Source organism: Phyllobates terribilis, unplaced genomic scaffold (assembly GCF_046119375.1).
Source record: "Phyllobates terribilis strain yellow unplaced genomic scaffold, ASM4611937v1 Scaffold_487__1_contigs__length_1357975, whole genome shotgun sequence".
NCBI lineage: Eukaryota > Metazoa > Chordata > Amphibia > Anura > Dendrobatidae > Phyllobates > Phyllobates terribilis.
In genome coordinates, this window is record NW_027363247.1 from 1,244,223 (window position 1) to 1,264,239 (window position 20,017).

Below are 20,017 nucleotides of genomic sequence, written 5' to 3' on the forward strand. Positions count from 1 at the left end.
TGCAGTAGATGGAATGTGGCAATGGAACTCTGGCTGCGCGTGTCATAATAGGCTCTGAGCCTTTATATACCTGTGCACAGCAGCAGCCACCTTCAGTCTGCTGCTGGACAGCCAGCAGCAGCAGCAGCAGGAGAGGTATGTAATCAGGAGCCCTCCTGCTAAGGGTAGACAGCTGCTCGTTCCCCCCCCCTTCCCCCGCCTTAATTGGTTCTCCTCCCTTCCAACGGTGTTGAGGCGGGTGGGAACAGCAGGGGGTGAAGGTGCTGTGTTTAAAGAGGTGGAGTTATGCAGATCTAAAACGCGTGGATTGCAGCAGCAGCAAGCCGAAAAGTGCAGGCATGTAAGGGATCTAGAGGTTGACAACATGTCTTCTTAACGGGAGTCCAGGAGCTCATCTCCACAAATGGACTTTTCAGGATCCTTGGGTGGCTCCGTAGTTTGAAACCAATTCTGGTTATCGCTTCTCGGCCTTTTGGCTAAGATCAAGTGTAGTATCTGTTCTTATCAGTTTAATATCTGATACGTCCCCTATCTGGGGACCATATATTAAATGGATTTTTAGAACAGGGAGATGGAAAAAGAGCTTGCTCTGTCCACTCCACGCATTGACCTGGTATTGCAGTATCTCCAGGACCGGTGCACCCCTTCTTTAATGCAGTTTCTAAAATCAGAAAGAATTCAATTCAATGTTTTTTGTTCATTTTGCTTGTTTGTCGGATTTTGGGATGGACTCTTTGGCTTTGCTTTTCTTCTCCTCATTGGATTTTTCATGTTCAAAGTTGCAGAAGCCAGATTACAAGCTCATTTTGGTTCAACTTCAGCAACTGTGCATTGCATTGCCATGTAATGTGATGCAATGCTATCTTTCTAGCTCTCCCTTTTTACTTCCTTTTGGATAAACAGACATATTAGGCAAGCATTTTGGAGCTTTCACCTAAATAACTACAGGTGGTGAGATAAGCTGCACAATATAATTGACCTTTCAGTATATTGTTGCACACACACCATCTATTTAGCAAATGCCCTTGTTATCAACAGCAGCCTTTTAAACTCACCTGAACTAACAGGTATGTGCGCTGGTTACTCTGCTGCGCTTAAAATTTCTTTTTTGGTTTGCTACAATGCCTTTTCTGAAACGTTGTCTCCTTCTGCTGGAACACTGACTTCTTTAATTTAATGCCTGCAGACTATAAAAGAGAACCCAACCCAAAAAGTTTGGTTGATTAGTCTGTGGCATTCTGTTAAACTGTTGCTTATGGCGGTCTCTGTGAGCTTCTCAGCGACATTCAGCCAGCCAGGTATCCTGCCTGCAGTAGATGGAATGTGGCAATGGAACGCTGGCTGCGCGTGTCATAATAGGCTCTGAGCCTTTATATACCTGTGCACAGCAGCAGCCACCTTCAGTCTGCTGCTGGACAGCCAGCAGCAGCAGCAGCAGGAGAGGTATGTAATCAGGAGCCCTCCTGCTAAGGGTAGACAGCTGCTCGTTCCACCCCACCCCCCGCCTTAATTGGTTCTCCTCCCTTCCAACGGTGTTGAGGCGGGTGGGAACAGCAGGGGGTGAAGGTGCTGTGTTTAAAGAGGTGGAGTTATGCAGATCTAAAACGCGTGGATTGCAGCAGCAGCAAGCCGAAAAGTGCAGGCATGTAAGGGATCTAGAGGTTGACAACATGTCTTCTTAACGGGAGTCCAGGAGCTCATCTCCACAAATGGACTTTTCAGGATCCTTGGGTGGCTCCGTAGTTTGAAACCAATTCTGGTTATCGCTTCTCGGCCTTTTGGCACGATCTATCAGGTTTACCTGTGTGGTCTTGCCTGTGAGGTGCTCTTGGTACCCTTTCTCTCGGCCTGGGGGGATCGTTCCTCTTCGGAGGGACTTAACCCCCCTGCTGCTATTGGGAGGAAGGATTAGTCCGGGAGCAACGGGAAGGGATCCCATGAAGGCTTGCGCCTTTCAGAGAGAAGAGTCGGTACGTTCCTGAGTGAAGGATGCCGGCAACGCTCACATATTCATCGGGTGATGCCCGGATGCGGAACACCGTGAGGATTGAAGTTGGAGCAGCATCGAGGATGGAGAAGAATTTGGACTACATCTGCCATAGGATTCTTCTGGGAGTTCTGGAGTTTCGGCGGGAAGACATATTCTGCTTCCAGGACAACGAGTACAAGGGGACATACACCATCACCTTCAAGAGCCAGGGATGCTGTCAGCAACTCGTGCAAAAGGTAAACGAGAAAAACTACTTAGATGAGTTGGATGGACTAACCTTTTGTCTCTTGTATGCTTATGACGAGATCCCCATCGTGGTGCATTTCCCGAACCCCTTTGTGGAAGCTGCAGACATCTCGACCTACCTTACCCGCTATTGTGATGATCTGAGATACCTGGGTACTGTGAAGAACGCGGTAGGCTTCTGGTGCGGCAAGAGAAGGTATATGGCCCGTCTAAAGAGGGACCTTAGTGGAGTGGGAGGAATGCTACACCCTCCCTCAACCTTCGTAATCGGTAAGAGCAGAGGCTACTTATTTTATCCTGGAATGCCAGTATGTTGCAGGAACTGTGGACAAATGGGTCATACCCAAACGTCCTGCACGGGCAGGAAAGTAGACCGCTGCAATAATTGCAGCTGTTACGGACATTTAATGAAGGACTGTCCCGCTGGGAGGAAATGTAATCTCTGCGGTGAGGCGGGGCACATGTTCCGAGGATGCCCCAACAGGACCAGGACCAGGACCTACACAGAAGCTGCATCTTCTGAAGCTGAGCCGATGCGCCCACCGGTCTTCACTGGCAGGCCGGCGTCGGAGGGCGGTTCGAAGGGCGAGAAGGCTGGGATGGAGCAGGGAGCCGGAGGCCCCTCTGGGGCGGCACCTGCATCGAAGTCCCTTAACGATGGGCGGACCTCGCATGGACCGGAGCGGGGGGGTCCTCCTTCTGGGAGGGTATCCTCCGTATCGATGGTTCCCGATACCGATCCTGTTGGGCTGGAGGGTGGTGCCCCTGTGCGGTTGGCTACAGGGGACCACGCAGCGATGGCCTCAGGATCTTCCAGGGCGATTAGCCAGCCAGATGAGGGGGCTTTGCTTCTAGGTGGCGAACATCAGGAAATCTGTGTTGCTGATCTTGTCCTGATGGACCAGTCTCCCCCCCTGGAGGAGGTGGAGGAAGAGGAGGACTGCACCAGTGACCTAGTGGAGTCTGCCCCGAAAAAGAGACGGAATGTCGAATCCCCAGCGTCTCCTGGAATGTGGCTGGGAACCGTGACCTACGAGGGGGCAACTGCCGGCTCACAGAATATCGAGTCGTTTGGGTCTTCTAGCCCGGATGTCCTGGAGCAATTTGATATACAGGGCTTTGAGTCAGGTGTCCTCATGGAAGATCCACCACCCTGACCTATGAATGCCCACAATAAGACTTGTCTCACTGAATGTGAGGTCATTAAAGAGCCCAGTTCGTAGGGCTGCTCTATTCAAGTATTTAGAAACCACTGACTTTGACATATGTTTATTACAGGAATGCGGGATACAACATGCACTAAATTATAATGATATCAAGACAGATTGGAGACTGGGGCCCTCCATCTGGTCTGGCTCCAATGACAACAAGTCAGCGGGGGTGGGCTTCCTCTGTCGTGGGAGAAATATTACTGTAAATGCTGTCACAGAAATAGTACCAGGCAGAGTGGTTTTAGTGCATTTTAAATTTAATGGTTTTACCCTACGTGTAATGAATATTTATGCTCCCCCTGATAAGCAAGAGAGAATTAATTTATTTGGGATATTGCCATTGTACTGTACTGGGTCATCTCCCCTGGTCGTAGGGGGTGATTTTAATTGTCTTTGTGCTAGTGAACAACGAGCAGGGGGTGACCCTTTACGCAAATTGGATAAGTCATGTCACCTATTGAAAGATTTTATAACTGATTTTAAATTATGCGATGCGTGGAGGTCACTCCTGCCGACGGACCCTGGTTATACGTGGTCCGGAAGAGGGGTGTCCTCCAGGATCGATTTTATTTTCCTATCAGATGATTTTAACCCTGTAAAATGTGTTTTAACATCAAATATATTTTCTGACCATAAGGGCTTGGAGGTGCATCTAGAATACCGGGATGAACAGAGGGTCAACAGGGGCCTCTGGCGTCTAAGTACTTACCTGCTGGAGGACCCTCTGATTCGACAAGACTTTGGTAAAGCCTATCAAGCCTGGCGGCGACAAAAACCTTCTGATGCCCCTATGGTAACCTGGTGGGAGAATTTGAAAAAAAAAGTCAGAATGTTTTTTATAAAAGCAGGGAGACGTAAAGCTAGAGAGAAAAAAAGATGTTTTAGTGATCTTAACACCAAACTACAAACACTTTTTAAATTCAAAGAGCTAGGGGTGGAGGTGGGAGATGATATTGCTAGCCTAAAAACTGAAATTCAGAACTGCATAGACACAAAGGGGAAAGAGATTATTTTTAACTCTAGAGTGCAGCACTTGGAGGAGGGGGAGAAGTGCTCTCGCTTCTTCTTCAAAAAAGTCATGGATAAAAGAGAAGTGATCACAAATCTAGAGGGTGAAACATCTATGCAGGGAATGTTGAATGCTACTTTTAACTTTTATAAGCATCTTTTTAGTAAAAAGTGTATAGATGAGTCCTTTTTATCTGATGCTCTTAATGATCTCGATTTTAAGTTAAATTTTACAGACCAGGAGTTTTTAGAACGCGATATTGTTTTAGAGGAATTATTTTATGTTTTTAAAAGTTTCTCTAAGGGTAAAGCACCTGGGTGTGACGGACTACCTGTAGAGTTTTATCTTACTTTTTGGGACATTTTAAAAGAGGACCTTTTTATGCTTTTTAAAGAAGTTTTTATTTGTGAACAGTTGCCATTTTCGTGGAGGAGAGGAGTGGTGTCTTTGATATATAAAAAAGGTGATCGCAGTGCTCTAGCGAATTGGAGACCCATAACTCTCCTAAATGTTGATTACAAGGTACTTGCTAAGGTGGTTGCAGACCGGCTCAGGAGTGTCATTGCCAAACTAATCCAGCCTGAGCAGGTTTGTAGTGTACCAGGCAGAAGTATTTCAGAGGTTTTAAACGTATTAAGGGATGTAATTTGGTATTCCAGAGACCGGGGTCAAAATGTAGCTCTTTTAGCCCTAGATTTTGAAAAAGCTTTCGATAGAGTCTCTCATAGATTTCTTTTTAGAGTTTTAAAAAGAATGGGTATCCCTAATATGCTTTTAAATTGTATTAAGATTTTATATAAAAATTGTTTTAGTCAAATTTCTCTTAATGGCTTTTTAACAGATGGAGTTCCCCTTGAGTCCGGAGTGAAGCAGGGATGCCCCTTGTCGCCCATCCTGTTCATCTGCGCCATGGAGCCCCTGCTGAGCGCAATAAGGAAAGACAAAGTGATTAGAGGGGTTCCTGTTCCAGGCGGAGGTGGCAGTGATGTGAGAGTCTTTGGCTACATGGATGACGTGACAGTTGTGTGCGTGGACCCTGCTTCCCTCCGGAGGGCGGTGTTGCGCATTGAATTTTTTTCCCAGGCATCCAGGTTTAAACTTAATTTAAATAAATCTGAATGTCTGACTTTGGGATCCTGGGACACCGCCCAACTCCCGCAGCTCACTATAAAACGAGACAATGTAAAAATTCTTGGAGTTGTTTTTAACGAGGAGAATGTGGGAACTCAAAGCTGGGAGAATGTCATAGAAAAAATGTCAAAGAAAATATCATTTTGGGGTTTGAGGTCCCTAACAATGGAGGGGAAAATTTTAATTATAAAATCAGTGTTGTTACCCCTCATACTGTATATAGCTATGGTGTACCCCCCCTCTGATGTTTTAATTAAAAAAATGACTAGGATGATCTTTATGTTTTTATGGAACTCCAAAATGGAAAAATTAAGGCGAGAAATAATGAGGAAGAATAAAATGAACGGCGGAAGGGATGTCCCCGACTTACATATTTATTTGTATTTAAATTATTTCTGCTTTTGTTTCAAACATTTTAATGGTAATAGTGCGCTAAGTTATTTTTTAAAATATACTTGTGGGATGATTTTTAAAAGATGGTTTAAGTTGTCGTTGAATTCCCCTGTTTTACTATGCCCCCCCAAACACCAAGCAATCTTAGAAAAGACTGTTCGATTTTATAGCCTTGGTGATTTTAATATGGACATTTTTAAAGACCGCAAGAAGCTTTTATCTTTTCTGAGGAGGAATGAAGATGTGACCACCATAGTAAATTTCTCAGAAGAGAGATCGAAGCAAGTTTGGAAGAATGTCTTCGGGAAATTCTTAGCAAATGGACATAAGGACATCGCATGGATGGTGGTCCACCAGTGCCTCCCCACCAGAGAGTTTCAACACAGGAGAGGCCTGGTGGCCAGAGCAAAATGCCCCAGAGACTCATGTGTTTATGACGAAACCACCTTGCACCTTATGTGGAATTGCCCATTTGCACAGGAACTTTGGCACAAAGTTGGGATTCTTTTAAAATGGACTTGCGGTTTAAGAGATTTTAACCATGAATATGTTTTATATGGCCTTTTTAAATGTCCAACCCCTCAACAGTATTGTATATGTTGGTGTATGATTAACTGTTTTAAAGACGCCCTTTGGAAGGCACGCAATATTTTACTTTTTAAACGTGATGCTATTTCTGTGAAGGATTGTCTTAAAATTGCTTTTAGTCAGATGTATATTTATTACTTGAGGGATGTCAAATGTATTGGGAGGAGGGATGCTAATCGTATATGGGGTTTTTATGGGTGGAATTCTGTGTTTTATTAATGTATTGTTTGTGTTGCTGTTTTTGATTGTAAACCATCTTTTACGCACTTAATAAATTATGTTGAAACCTGATCTGTTCTTATCAGTTTAATATCTGATACGTCCCCTATCTGGGGACCATATATTAAATGGATTTTTAGAACAGGGAGATGAAAAAAGAGCTTGCTCTGTCCACTCCACGCATTGACCTGGTATTGCAGTATCTCCAGGACCGGTGCACCCCTTCTTTAATGCAGTTTCTAAAATCAGAAAGAATTGAATTCAATGTTTTTTGTTCATTTTGCTTGTTTGTCGGATTTTGGGATGGACTCTTTGGCTTTGCTTTTCTTCTCCTCATTGGATTTTTCATGTTCAAAGTTGCAGAAGCCAGATTACAAGCTCATTTTGGTTCAACTTCAGCAACTGTGCATTGCATTGCCATGTAATGTGATGCAATGCTATCTTTCTAGCTCTCCCTTTTTACTTCCTTTTGGATAAACAGACATATTAGGCAAGCATTTTGGAGCTTTCACCTAAATAACTACAGGTGGTGAGATAAGCTGCACAATATAATTGACCTTTCAGTATATTGTTGCACACACACCATCTATTTAGCAAATGCCCTTGTTATCAACAGCAGCCTTTTAAACTCACCTGAGCTAACAGGTATGTGCGCTGGTTACTCTGCTGCGCTTAAAATTTCTTTTTTGGTTTGCTACAATGCCTTTTCTGAAACGTTGTCTCCCTCTGCTGGAACACTGACTTCTTTCATTTAATGCCTGCAGACTATAAAAGAGAACCCAACCCAAAAAGTTTGGTTGATTAGTCTGTGGCATTCTGTTAAACTGTTGCTTATGGCGGTCTCTGTGAGCTTCTCAGCGACATTCAGCCAGCCAGGTATCCTGCCTGCAGTAGATGGAATGTGGCAATGGAACGCTGGCTGCGCGTGTCATAATAGGCTCTGAGCCTTTATATACCTGTGCACAGCAGCAGCCACCTTCAGTCTGCTGCTGGACAGCCAGCAGCAGCAGCAGCAGGAGAGGTATGTAATCAGGAGCCCTCCTGCTAAGGGTAGACAACTGCTCGTTCCACCCCACCCCCCGCCTTAATTGGTTCTCCTCCCTTCCAACGGTGTTGAGGCGGGTGGGAACAGCAGGGGGTGAAGGTGCTGTGTTTAAAGAGGTGGAGTTATGCAGATCTAAAACGCGTGGATTGCAGCAGCAGCAAGCCGAAAAGTGCAGGCATGTAAGGGATCTAGAGGTTGACAACATGTCTTCTTAACGGGAGTCCAGGAGCTCATCTCCACAAATGGACTATTCAGGATCCTTGGGTGGCTCCGTAGTTTGAAACCAATTCTGGTTATCGCTTCTCGGCCTTTTGGCATGATCTATCAGGTTTACCTGTGTGGTCTTGCCTGTGAGGTGCTCTTGGTACCCTTTCTCTCGGCCTGGGGGGATCGTTCCTTTTCGGAGGGACTTAACCCCCCTGCTGCTATTGGGAGGAAGGATTAGTCCGGGAGCAACGGGAAGGGATCCCATGAAGGCTTGCGCCTTTCAGAGAGAAGAGTCGGTACGTTCCTGAGTGAAGGATGCCGGCAACGCTCACATATTCATCGGGTGATGCCCGGATGCGGAACACCGTGAGGATTGAAGTTGGAGCAGGATCGAGGACGGAGAAGAATTTGGATTACATCTGCCATAGGATTCTGCTTGGAGTTCTGGAGTTTCGGCGGGAAGACATATTCTGCTTCCAGGACAATGAGTACAAGGGGACTTACACCATCACCTTCAAGAGCCAGGGATGCTGTCACCAACTCGTACAAAAGGTAAATGAGAAAAACTACTTGGATGAATTGGATGGACTAACCTTTTGTCTCTTGTATGCCTATGACGAGATCCCTATCGTGGTGCATTTCCCGAACCCCTTTGTGGAAGCTGCAGACATCTCGACCTACCTTATCCGTTATTGTGACGATCTGAGATACCTGGGCACTGTGAAGAACGCGGTAGGCTTCTGGTGCGGCAAGAGGAGGTACATGGCCCGTCTAAAGAGGGACCCAAGCGGAGTGGGAGGAATGCTACACCCTCCCTCAACATTTGTGATCGGTAAGAGCAGAGGCTACTTATTTTACCCTGGAATGCCGGTATGTTGCAGGAACTGTGGACAAATGGGTCATACCCAAACGTCCTGCACAGGCAGGAAAGTAGACCGCTGCAATAATTGCAGCTGTTACGGACATTTAATGAAGGACTGTCCCGCTGGGAGGAAATGCAATCTTTGTGGTGAGGCGGGGCACATGTTCCGAGGATGCCCCAACAGGACCAGGACCAGGACCTACGCAGAAGCTGCATCTTCTGCAGCTGAGCCGATGCGCCCACCGGTCTTCACTGGCGGGCCGGCGTCGGAGGGCGGTTCGAAGGGCGAGAAGGCTGGGATGGAGCAGGGAGCCGGAGGCCCCTCTGGGGCGGCCCCTGCATCGAAGTCCCTTAACGATGGGCGGACCTCGCATGGACCGGAGCGGAGGGGTCCTCCTTCTGGGAGGGAATCCTCCGTGTCGATGGTTCCCGATACCGATCCTGTTGGGCTGGAGGGTGGTGCCCCTGTGCGGTTGGCTACAGGGGACCACGCAGCGATGGCCTCAGGATCTTCCAGGGCGATTAGCCAGCCAGATGAGGGGGCTTTGCTTCTAGGTGGCGAACATCAGGGAATCGGTGTTGGTGATCTTATCCTGATGGACCAGTCTCTCCCCCTGGAGGAGGTGGAGGAAGAGGAGGACTGCACCAGTGACCTAGTGGAGTCTGCCCCGAAAAAGAGACGGAATGTCGAAGCCCCAGTGTCTCCTGGAATGTGGCTGGGAACCGTGACCTACGAGGGGGCAACCGCCGGCTCACAGAATATCGAGTCGTTTGGGTCCTCTAGCCCGGATGTCCTGGAGCAATTTGACATACAGGGCTTTGAGTCAGGTGTCCTCATGGAAGATCCACCACCCTGACCTATGAATGCCGACATTAAGACTTGTCTCACTGAATGTGAGGTCATTAAAGAGCCCAGTTCGTAGGGCTGCTCTATTCAAGTATTTAGAAACCGCTGACTTTGACATTTGTTTATTACAGGAATGCGGGATACAACATGCACTAAATTATAATGACATCAAGACAGATTGGAGACTGGGGCCCTCCATCTGGTCTGGCTCCAATGACAACAAGTCAGCGGGGGTGGGCTTCCTCTGTCGTGGGAGAAATATTACTGTAAATGCTGTCACAGAAATAGTACCAGGCAGAGTGGTTTTAGTGCATTTTAAATTTAATGGTTTTACCCTACGTGTAATGAATATTTATGCTCCCCCTGATAAGCAAGAGAGAATTAATTTATTTGGGATATTGCCATTGTACTGTACTGGGTCATCTCCCCTGATCGTAGGGGGTGATTTTAATTGTCTTTGTGCTAGTGAACAACGAGCGGGGGGTGACCCTTTACGCAAATTGGATAAGTCATGTCATCTATTGAAAGATTTTATAACTGATTTTAAATTATGCGATGCGTGGAGGTCACTCCTGCCGACGGACCCTGGTTATACGTGGTCCGGAAGAGGGGTGTCCTCCAGGATCGATTTTATTTTCCTATCAGATGATTTTAACCCTGTAAAATGTGTTTTAACATCAAATATATTTTCTGACCATAAGGGCTTGGAGGTGCACCTAGAGTACCGGGATGAACAGAGGGTCAACAGGGGCCTCTGGCGTCTAAGTACTTACCTGCTGGAGGACCCTCTGATTCGACAAGACTTTGGTAAAGCCTATCAAGCCTGGCGGCGACAAAAACCTTCTGATGCCCCTATGGTAACCTGGTGGGAAAATTTGAAAAAAAAAGTCAGAATGTTTTTTATAAAAGCAGGGAGACGTAAAGCTAGAGAGAAAAAAAGATGTTTTAGTGATCTTAACACCAAACTGCAAACACTTTTTAAATTCAAAGAGCTAGGGGTGGAGGTGGGAGATGATATTGCTAGCCTAAAAACTGAAATCCAGAACTGCATAGACACAAAGGGGAAAGAGATTATTTTTAACTCTAGAGTGCAGCACTTGGAGGAGGGGGAGAAGTGCTCTCGCTTCTTCTTCAAAAAAGTCATGGATAAAAGAGAAGTGATCACAAATCTAGAGGGTGAAACATCTATGCAGGGAATGTTGAATGTTACTTTTAACTTTTATAAGCATCTTTTTAGTAAAAAGTGTATAGATGAGTCCTTTTTATCTGATGCTCTTAATGATCTCGATTTTAAGTTAAATTTTACAGACCAGGAGTTTTTAGAACGCGATATTGTTTTAGAGGAATTATTTTATGTTTTTAAAAGTTTCTCTAAGGGTAAAGCACCTGGGTGTGACGGACTACCTGTAGAATTTTACCTTACTTTTTGGGACATTTTAAAAGAGGACCTTTTTATGCTTTTTAAAGAAGTTTTTATTTCTGAACAGTTGCCATTTTCGTGGAGGAGAGGAGTGGTGTCTTTGATATATAAAAAAGGTGATCGCAGTGCTCTATCGAATTGGAGACCCATAACTCTCCTAAACGTTGATTACAAGGTACTTGCTAAGGTGGTTGCAAACCGGCTCAGGAATGTCATTGCCAAACTAATCCAGCCTGAGCAGGTTTGTAGTGTACCAGGCAGAAGTATTTCAGAGGTTTTAAACGTATTAAGGGATGTAATTTGGTATTCCAGAGACCGGGGTCAAAATGTAGCTCTTTTAGCCCTAGATTTTGAAAAAGCTTTCGATAGAGTCTCTCATAGATTTCTTTTTAGAGTTTTAAAAAGAATGGGTATCCCTAATATGCTTTTAAATTGTATTAAGATTTTATATAAAAATTGTTTTAGTCAAATTTCTCTTAATGGCTTTTTAACAGATGGAGTTCCCCTTGAGTCCGGAGTGAAGCAGGGATGCCCCTTGTCGCCCATCCTGTTCATCTGCGCCATGGAGCCCCTGCTGAGCGCAATAAGGAAAGACAAAGTGATTAGAGGGGTTCCTGTTCCTGGCGGAGGTAGCAGTGATGTGAGAGTCTTTGGCTACATGGATGACGTGACGGTTGTGTGCGTGGACCCTGCTTCCCTCCGGAGGGCGGTGTTGCGCATTGAATTTTTTTCCCAGGCATCCGGTTTTAAACTTAATTTAAATAAATCTGAATGTCTGACTTTGGGATCCTGGGACACCGCCCAACTCCCGCAGCTCACTATAAAACGAGACAATGTAAAAATTCTTGGAGTTGTTTTTAACGAGGAGAATGTGGGAACTCAAAGCTGGGAGAATGTCATAGAAAAAATGTCAAAGAAAATATCATTTTGGGGTTTGAGGTCCCTAACAATGGAGGGGAAAATTTTAATTATAAAATCAGTGTTGTTACCCCTCATACTGTATATAGCTATGGTGTACCCCCCCTCTGATGTTTTAATTAAAAAAATGACTAGGATGATCTTTATGTTTTTATGGAACTCCAAAATGGAAAAATTAAGGCGAGAAATAATGAGGAAGAATAAAATGAACGGCGGAAGGGATGTCCCCGACTTACATATTTATTTGTATTTAAATTATTTCTGCTTTTGTTTCAAACATTTTAATGGTAATAGTGCGCTAAGTTATTTTTTAAAATATACTTGTGGGATGATTTTTAAAAGATGGTTTAAGTTGTCGTTGAATTCCCCTGTTTTACTATGCCCCCCCAAACACCAAGCAATCTTAGAAAAGACTGTTCGATTTTATAGCCTTGGTGATTTTAATATGGACATTTTTAAAGACCGCAAGAAGCTTTTATCTTTTCTGAGGAGGAATGAAGATGTGACCCCCATAGTAAATTTCTCAGAAGAGAGATCGAAGCAAGTTTGGAAGAATGTCTTCGGGAAATTCTTAGCAAATGGACATAAGGACATCGCATGGATGGTGGTCCACCAGTGCCTCCCCACCAGAGAGTTTCAACACAGGAGAGGCCTGGTGGCCAGAGCAAAATGCCCCAGAGACTCATGTGTTAATGACGAAACCACCTTGCACCTTATGTGGAATTGCCCATTTGCACAGGAACTTTGGCACAAAGTTGGGATTCTTTTAAAATGGACTTGCGGTTTAAGAGATTTTAACCATGAATATGTTTTATATGGCCTTTTTAAATGTCCGACCCCTCAACAGTATTGTATATGTTGGTGTATGATTAACTGTTTTAAAGACGCCCTTTGGAAGGCACGCAATATTTTACTTTTTAAACGTGATGCTATTTCTGTGAAGGATTGTCTTAAAATTGCTTTTAGTCAGATGTATATTTATTACTTGAGGGATGTCAAATGTATTGGGAGGAGGGATGCTAATCGTATATGGGGTTTTTATGGGTGGAATTCTGTGTTTTATTAATGTATTGTTTGTGTTGCTGTTTTTGATTGTAAACCATCTTTTACGCACATAATAAAATATGTTGAAACCTGATCTGTTCTTATCAGTTTAATATCTGATACGTCCCCTATCTGGGGACCATATATTAAATGGATTTTTAGAACAGGGAGATGGAAAAAGAGCTTGCTCTGTCCACTCCACGCATTGACCTGGTATTGCAGTATCTCCAGGACCGGTGCACCCCTTCTTTAATGCAGTTTCTAAAATCAGAAAGAATTGAATTCAATGTTTTTTGTTCATTTTGCTTGTTTGTCGGATTTTGGGATGGACTCTTTGGCTTTGCTTTTCTTCTCCTCATTGGATTTTTCATGTTCAAAGTTGCAGAAGCCAGATTACAAGCTCATTTTGGTTCAACTTCAGCAACTGTGCATTCCATTGCCATGTAATGTGATGCAATGCTATCTTTCTAGCTCTCCCTTTTTACTTCCTTTTGGATAAACAGACATATTAGGCAAGCATTTTGGAGCTTTCACCTAAATAACTACAGGTGGTGAGATAAGCTGCACAATATAATTGACCTTTCAGTATATTGTTGCACACACACCATCTATTTAGCAAATGCCCTTGTTATCAACAGCAGCCTTTTAAACTCACCTGAGCTAACAGGTATGTGCGCTGGTTACTCTGCTGCGCTTAAAATTTCTTTTTTGGTTTGCTACAATGCCTTTTCTGAAACGTTGTCTCCCTCTGCTGGAACACTGACTTCTTTCATTTAATGCCTGCAGACTATAAAAGAGAACCCAACCCAAAAAGTTTGGTTGATTAGTCTGTGGCATTCTGTTAAACTGTTGCTTATGGCGGTCTCTGTGAGCTTCTCAGCGACATTCAGCCAGCCAGGTATCCTGCCTGCAGTAGATGGAATGTGGCAATGGAACGCTGGCTGCGCGTGTCATAATAGGCTCTGAGCCTTTATATACCTGTGCACAGCAGCAGCCACCTTCAGTCTGCTGCTGGACAGCCAGCAGCAGCAGCAGCAGGAGAGGTATGTAATCAGGAGCCCTCCTGCTAAGGGTAGACAGCTGCTCGTTCCACCCCACCCCCCGCCTTAATTGGTTCTCCTCCCTTCCAACGGTGTTGAGGCGGGTGGGAACAGCAGGGGGTGAAGGTGCTGTGTTTAAAGAGGTGGAGTTATGCAGATCTAAAACGCGTGGATTGCAGCAGCAGCAAGCCGAAAAGTGCAGGCATGTAAGGGATCTAGAGGTTGACAACATGTCTTCTTAACGGGAGTCCAGGAGCTCATCTCCACAAATGGACTTTTCAGGATCCTTGGGTGGCTCCGTAGTTTGAAACCAATTCTGGTTATCGCTTCTCGGCCTTTTGGCTAAGATCAAGTGTAGTATCTGTTCTTATCAGTTTAATATCTGATACGTCCCCTATCTGGGGACCATATATTAAATGGATTTTTAGAACAGGGAGATGGAAAAAGAGCTTGCTCTGTCCACTCCACGCATTGACCTGGTATTGCAGTATCTCCAGGACCGGTGCACCCCTTCTTTAATGCAGTTTCTAAAATCAGAAAGAATTGAATTCAATGTTTTTTGTTCATTTTGCTTGTTTGTCGGATTTTGGGATGGACTCTTTGGCTTTGCTTTTCTTCTCCTCATTGGATTTTTCATGTTCAAAGTTGCAGAAGCCAGATTACAAGCTCATTTTGGTTCAACTTCAGCAACTGTGCATTGCATTGCCATGTAATGTGATGCAATGCTATCTTTCTAGCTCTCCCTTTTTACTTCCTTTTGGATAAACAGACATATTAGGCAAGCATTTTGGAGCTTTCACCTAAATAACTACAGGTGGTGAGATAAGCTGCACAATATAATTGACCTTTCAGTATATTGTTGCACACACACCATCTATTTAGCAAATGCCCTTGTTATCAACAGCAGCCTTTTAAACTCACCTGAGCTAACAGGTATGTGCGCTGGTTACTCTGCTGCGCTTAAAATTTCTTTTTTGGTTTGCTACAATGCCTTTTCTGAAACGTTGTCTCCCTCTGCTGGAACACTGACTTCTTTCATTTAATGCCTGCAGACTATAAAAGAGAACCCAACCCAAAAAGTTTGGTTGATTAGTCTGTGGCATTCTGTTAAACTGTTGCTTATGGCGGTCTCTGTGAGCTTCTCAGCGACATTCAGCCAGCCAGGTATCCTGCCTGCAGTAGATGGAATGTGGCAATGGAACGCTGGCTGCGCGTGTCATAATAGGCTCTGAGCCTTTATATACCTGTGCACAGCAGCAGCCACCTTCAGTCTGCTGCTGGACAGCCAGCAGCAGCAGCAGCAGGAGAGGTATGTAATCAGGAGCCCTCCTGCTAAGGGTAGACAGCTGCTCGTTCCACCCCACCCCCCGCCTTAATTGGTTCTCCTCCCTTCCAACGGTGTTGAGGCGGGTGGGAACAGCAGGTGGTGAAGGTGCTGTGTTTAAAGAGGTGGAGTTATGCAGATCTAAAACGCGTGGATTGCAGCAGCAGCAAGCCGAAAAGTGCAGGCATGTAAGGGATCTAGAGGTTGACAACATGTCTTCTTAACGGGAGTCCAGGAGCTCATCTCCACAAATGGACTTTTCAGGATCCTTGGGTGGCTCCGTAGTTTGAAACCAATTCTGGTTATCGCTTCTCGGCCTTTTGGCTAAGATCAAGTGTAGTATCTGTTCTTATCAGTTTAATATCTGATACGTCCCCTATCTGGGGACCATATATTAAATGGATTTTTAGAACAGGGAGATGGAAAAAGAGCTTGCTCTGTCCACTCCACGCATTGACCTGGTATTGCAGTATCTCCAGGACCGGTGCACCCCTTCTTTAATGCAGTTTCTAAAATCAGAAAGAATTGAATTCAATGTTTTTTGTTCATTTTGCTTGTTTGTCGGATTTTGGGATGGACTCTTTGGCTTTGCTTTTCTTCTCCTCATTGGATTTTTCATGTTCAAAGTTGCAGAAGCCAGATTACAAGCTCATTTTGGTTCAACTTCAGCAACTGTGCATTGCATTGCCATGTAATGTGATGCAATGCTATCTTTCTAGCTCTCCCTTTTTACTTCCTTTTGGATAAACAGACATATTAGGCAAGCATTTTGGAGCTTTCACCTAAATAACTACAGGTGGTGAGATAAGCTGCACAATATAATTGACCTTTCAGTATATTGTTGCACACACACCATCTATTTAGCAAATGCCCTTGTTATCAACAGCAGCCTTTTAAACTCACCTGAGCTAACAGGTATGTGCGCTGGTTACTCTGCTGCGCTTAAAATTTCTTTTTTGGTTTGCTACAATGCCTTTTCTGAAATGTTGTCTCCCTCTGCTGGAACACTGACTTCTTTCATTTAATGCCTGCAGACTATAAAAGAGAACCCAACCCAAAAAGTTTGGTTGATTAGTCTGTGGCATTCTGTTAAACTGTTGCTTATGGCGGTCTCTGTGAGCTTCTCAGCGACATTCAGCCAGCCAGGTATCCTGCCTGCAGTAGATGGAATGTGGCAATGGAACGCTGGCTGCGCGTGTCATAATAGGCTCTGAGCCTTTATATACCTGTGCACAGCAGCAGCCACCTTCAGTCTGCTGCTGGACAGCCAGCAGCAGCAGCAGCAGGAGAGGTATGTAATCAGGAGCCCTCCTGCTAAGGGTAGACAGCTGCTCGTTCCACCCCACCCCCCGCCTTAATTGGTTCTCCTCCCTTCCAACGGTGTTGAGGCGGGTGGGAACAGCAGGGGGTGAAGGTGCTGTGTTTAAAGAGGTGGAGTTATGCAGATCTAAAACGCGTGGATTGCAGCAGCAGCAAGCCGAAAAGTGCAGGCATGTAAGGGATCTAGAGGTTGACAACATGTCTTCTTAACGGGAGTCCAGGAGCTCATCTCCACAAATGGACTTTTCAGGATCCTTGGGTGGCTCCGTAGTTTGAAACCAATTCTGGTTATCGCTTCTCGGCCTTTTGGCTAAGATCAAGTGTAGTATCTGTTCTTATCAGTTTAATATCTGATACGTCCCCTATCTGGGGACCATATATTAAATGGATTTTTAGAACAGGGAGATGGAAAAAGAGCTTGCTCTGTCCACTCCACGCATTGACCTGGTATTGCAGTATCTCCAGGACCGGTGCACCCCTTCTTTAATGCAGTTTCTAAAATCAGAAAGAATTTAATTCAATGTTTTTTGTTCATTTTGCTTGTTTGTCGGATTTTGGGATGGACTCTTTGGCTTTGCTTTTCTTCTCCTCATTGGATTTTTCATGTTCAAAGTTGCAGAAGCCAGATTACAAGCTCATTTTGGTTCAACTTCAGCAACTGTGCATTGCATTGCCATGTAATGTGATGCAATGCTATCTTTCTAGCTCTCCCTTTTTACTTCCTTTTGGATAAACAGACATATTAGGCAAGCATTTTGGAGCTTTCACCTAAATAACTACAGGTGGTGAGATAAGCTGCACAATATAATTGACCTTTCAGTATATTGTTGCACACACACCATCTATTTAGCAAATGCCCTTGTTATCAACAGCAGCCTTTTAAACTTACCTGAGCTAACAGGTATGTGCGCTGGTTACTCTGCTGCGCTTAAAATTTCTTTTTTGGTTTGCTACAATGCCTTTTCTGAAACGTTGTCTCCCTCTGCTGGAACACTGACTTCTTTCATTTAATGCCTGCAGACTATAAAAGAGAACCCAACCCAAAAAGTTTGGTTGATTAGTCTGTGGCATTCTGTTAAACTGTTGCTTATGGCGGTCTCTGTGAGCTTCTCAGCGACATTCAGCCAGCCAGGTATCCTGCCTGCAGTAGATGGAATGTGGCAATGGAACGCTGGCTGCGCGTGTCATAATAGGCTCTGAGCCTTTATATACCTGTGCACAGCAGCAGCCACCTTCAGTCTGCTGCTGGACAGCCAGCAGCAGCAGCAGCAGGAGAGGTATGTAATCAGGAGCCCTCCTGCTAAGGGTAGACAGCTGCTCGTTCCACCCCACCCCCCGCCTTAATTGGTTCTCCTCCCTTCCAACGGTGTTGAGGCGGGTGGGAACAGCAGGGGGTGAAGGTGCTGTGTTTAAAGAGGTGGAGTTATGCAGATCTAAAACGCGTGGATTGCAGCAGCAGCAAGCCGAAAAGTGCAGGCATGTAAGGGATCTAGAGGTTGACAACATGTCTTCTTAACGGGAGTCCAGGAGCTCATCTCCACAAATGGACTTTTCAGGATCCTTGGGTGGCTCCGTAGTTTGAAACCAATTCTGGTTATCGCTTCTCGGCCTTTTGGCTATGATCAAGTGCTTTATTGCAGGAGATTGTGGTTGAAGGGCACTCGGGTACCCCTCTCCTTGGCCTGGCAGGATCGTCCACTTTGGTGGACTTAACCTGCTTGCTGCTATTAGGGAGAGGGCTTAGTCCCAGGGTAACGAGTTGCGATCCCCCAGCTTCCAGGTGTTTTTCGCTGCAAGAACACTGGGAGCGCAGATTGCAAGCGGCTGCAATTTGCAACCTTGTTGCGTTTTTCCATGGAGGTTGACCCTAACCTCGTGCCTCTTTATGCGAGGCTAAAAAACTCTATCCGAGTTCACTTCACGGCGGGTGGCTCGGATATGAGGAAATTAGGGTATGTAGTCCAGGACGTGCTCAGGAACCTTCTTGGCGTACAAAGGAATGAAATTCTCTCCATCCAGGATTATCCCAGAAGAGGTGACTATGACATCACATTCACCGGAGAAGGTATTTTTAGAGATGTACTAGAAAAGTTAAAAAAAGTTGAAAATAGTCCTGTTTTGAAAGGGATACAAATTGTTGAGCACGTCCTGGATGAGGTAAGACTGGTTATTGTAAAAATATTTTCGCCCTTTGTTTCTGCTCCAGAAGTAATGTCATTTCTAGCAATTTATTTTAAAAGTGTTAAATGTATTGGGAAGATATTAAACGAATATAACATATGGACATCTAAGTGGAAATTCCTTGTGAAGTGTACAAGAGATCCAAATACACCAGGTGGTATACGGCTCCCCCCTGCCCGTTTCAAAATTGGGCAAACAAATGGGGATTTCTTCTTTTCTGGGATGCCAGTATATTGCAGAAATTGTGGGCGCTATGGTCATTCAAAAGAAAACTGTCATGTATCATGTAGAAATTGTGCTAGTGAAGAACATGAGACAAAAGAATGCCCTAAGGAAAAGAAATGCAGTTTTTGCCAGACTCCAGGTCACTTTTATTTTTCTTGTCCTCACAGATTTCGGGAAGATGAGCAAAAGGGGAAGTCCAAGACGTCCGACCAAGGACCAAAAGATCAGACCACCCCTCAGGAGGAGGAACAACAACCTGGAGCCTCTGGAGACAATAAGGGCGTACCAAATAGTGAAGTGTTTCCAGAGTCTATGACAGGTAAAATACCAAATCCCAAAACCTGGCTGCAGGACCTGCGGGAGTCCAAAAGGAGGGCTGAGAAGGAGCAGAAGGGCACTACTGGTAAGGTCAAAAGGGACCGGCAAAAGGCCGACACAGAAGCCCATGCCCAGTCTGGGTCTCCTAGTGCTGAGGGCGCTGAGTGGATAAAGGTGGGTCCTAAGAAAAAGAAAAAGGGTGGTTCGGAGGAGGCAGCAGGAGGTGAACAGATGGACACTTCTCCAGAAGGGGACGTGGACGCTGGACCCTCAGGGGTTTCGGTCTCCGCTGCTACAGGTGGGGACCGGGATCTTGCTGCCTCTGAAGAGTCAGAGGCTCTGCCTTGTGCGCAACCTCCTCCTATAGGACGACCTTCTACAGGTCAAACAGGGGCGGCGGAACCCCTCGGGGACCCACCTGATGAGGAACTGCATGGCCAGCCAATGGAGACCCAGCGGGTTCTGCCAGCCAGCCCTCC

General features: G+C 45.2%; 6 non-coding genes across 6 annotated transcripts; all 6 read left to right on the forward strand.

The window, feature by feature from the left end:
* Positions 1–456: 456 nt before the first annotated feature.
* Positions 457–647, forward strand: LOC141229592 (U2 spliceosomal RNA). The gene has a single exon (XR_012296248.1). It is a non-coding gene; the product is annotated as a U2 spliceosomal RNA (small nuclear RNA).
* Positions 648–6,822: 6,175 nt separating this feature from the next.
* Positions 6,823–7,012, forward strand: LOC141229670 (U2 spliceosomal RNA). The gene has a single exon (XR_012296322.1). It is a non-coding gene; the product is annotated as a U2 spliceosomal RNA (small nuclear RNA).
* Positions 7,013–13,187: 6,175 nt separating this feature from the next.
* On the forward strand, positions 13,188–13,377 carry LOC141229680 (U2 spliceosomal RNA). Its single transcript, XR_012296329.1, has one exon. It is a non-coding gene; the product is annotated as a U2 spliceosomal RNA (small nuclear RNA).
* Positions 13,378–14,492: 1,115 nt separating this feature from the next.
* Positions 14,493–14,683, forward strand: LOC141229594 (U2 spliceosomal RNA). Its single transcript, XR_012296250.1, has one exon. It is a non-coding gene; the product is annotated as a U2 spliceosomal RNA (small nuclear RNA).
* Positions 14,684–15,798: 1,115 nt separating this feature from the next.
* LOC141229595 (U2 spliceosomal RNA) lies at positions 15,799–15,989 on the forward strand. Its single transcript, XR_012296251.1, has one exon. It is a non-coding gene; the product is annotated as a U2 spliceosomal RNA (small nuclear RNA).
* A 1,115-nt stretch (positions 15,990–17,104) lies between these two features.
* On the forward strand, positions 17,105–17,295 carry LOC141229596 (U2 spliceosomal RNA). The gene has a single exon (XR_012296252.1). It is a non-coding gene; the product is annotated as a U2 spliceosomal RNA (small nuclear RNA).
* Positions 17,296–20,017: the final 2,722 nt, after the last annotated feature.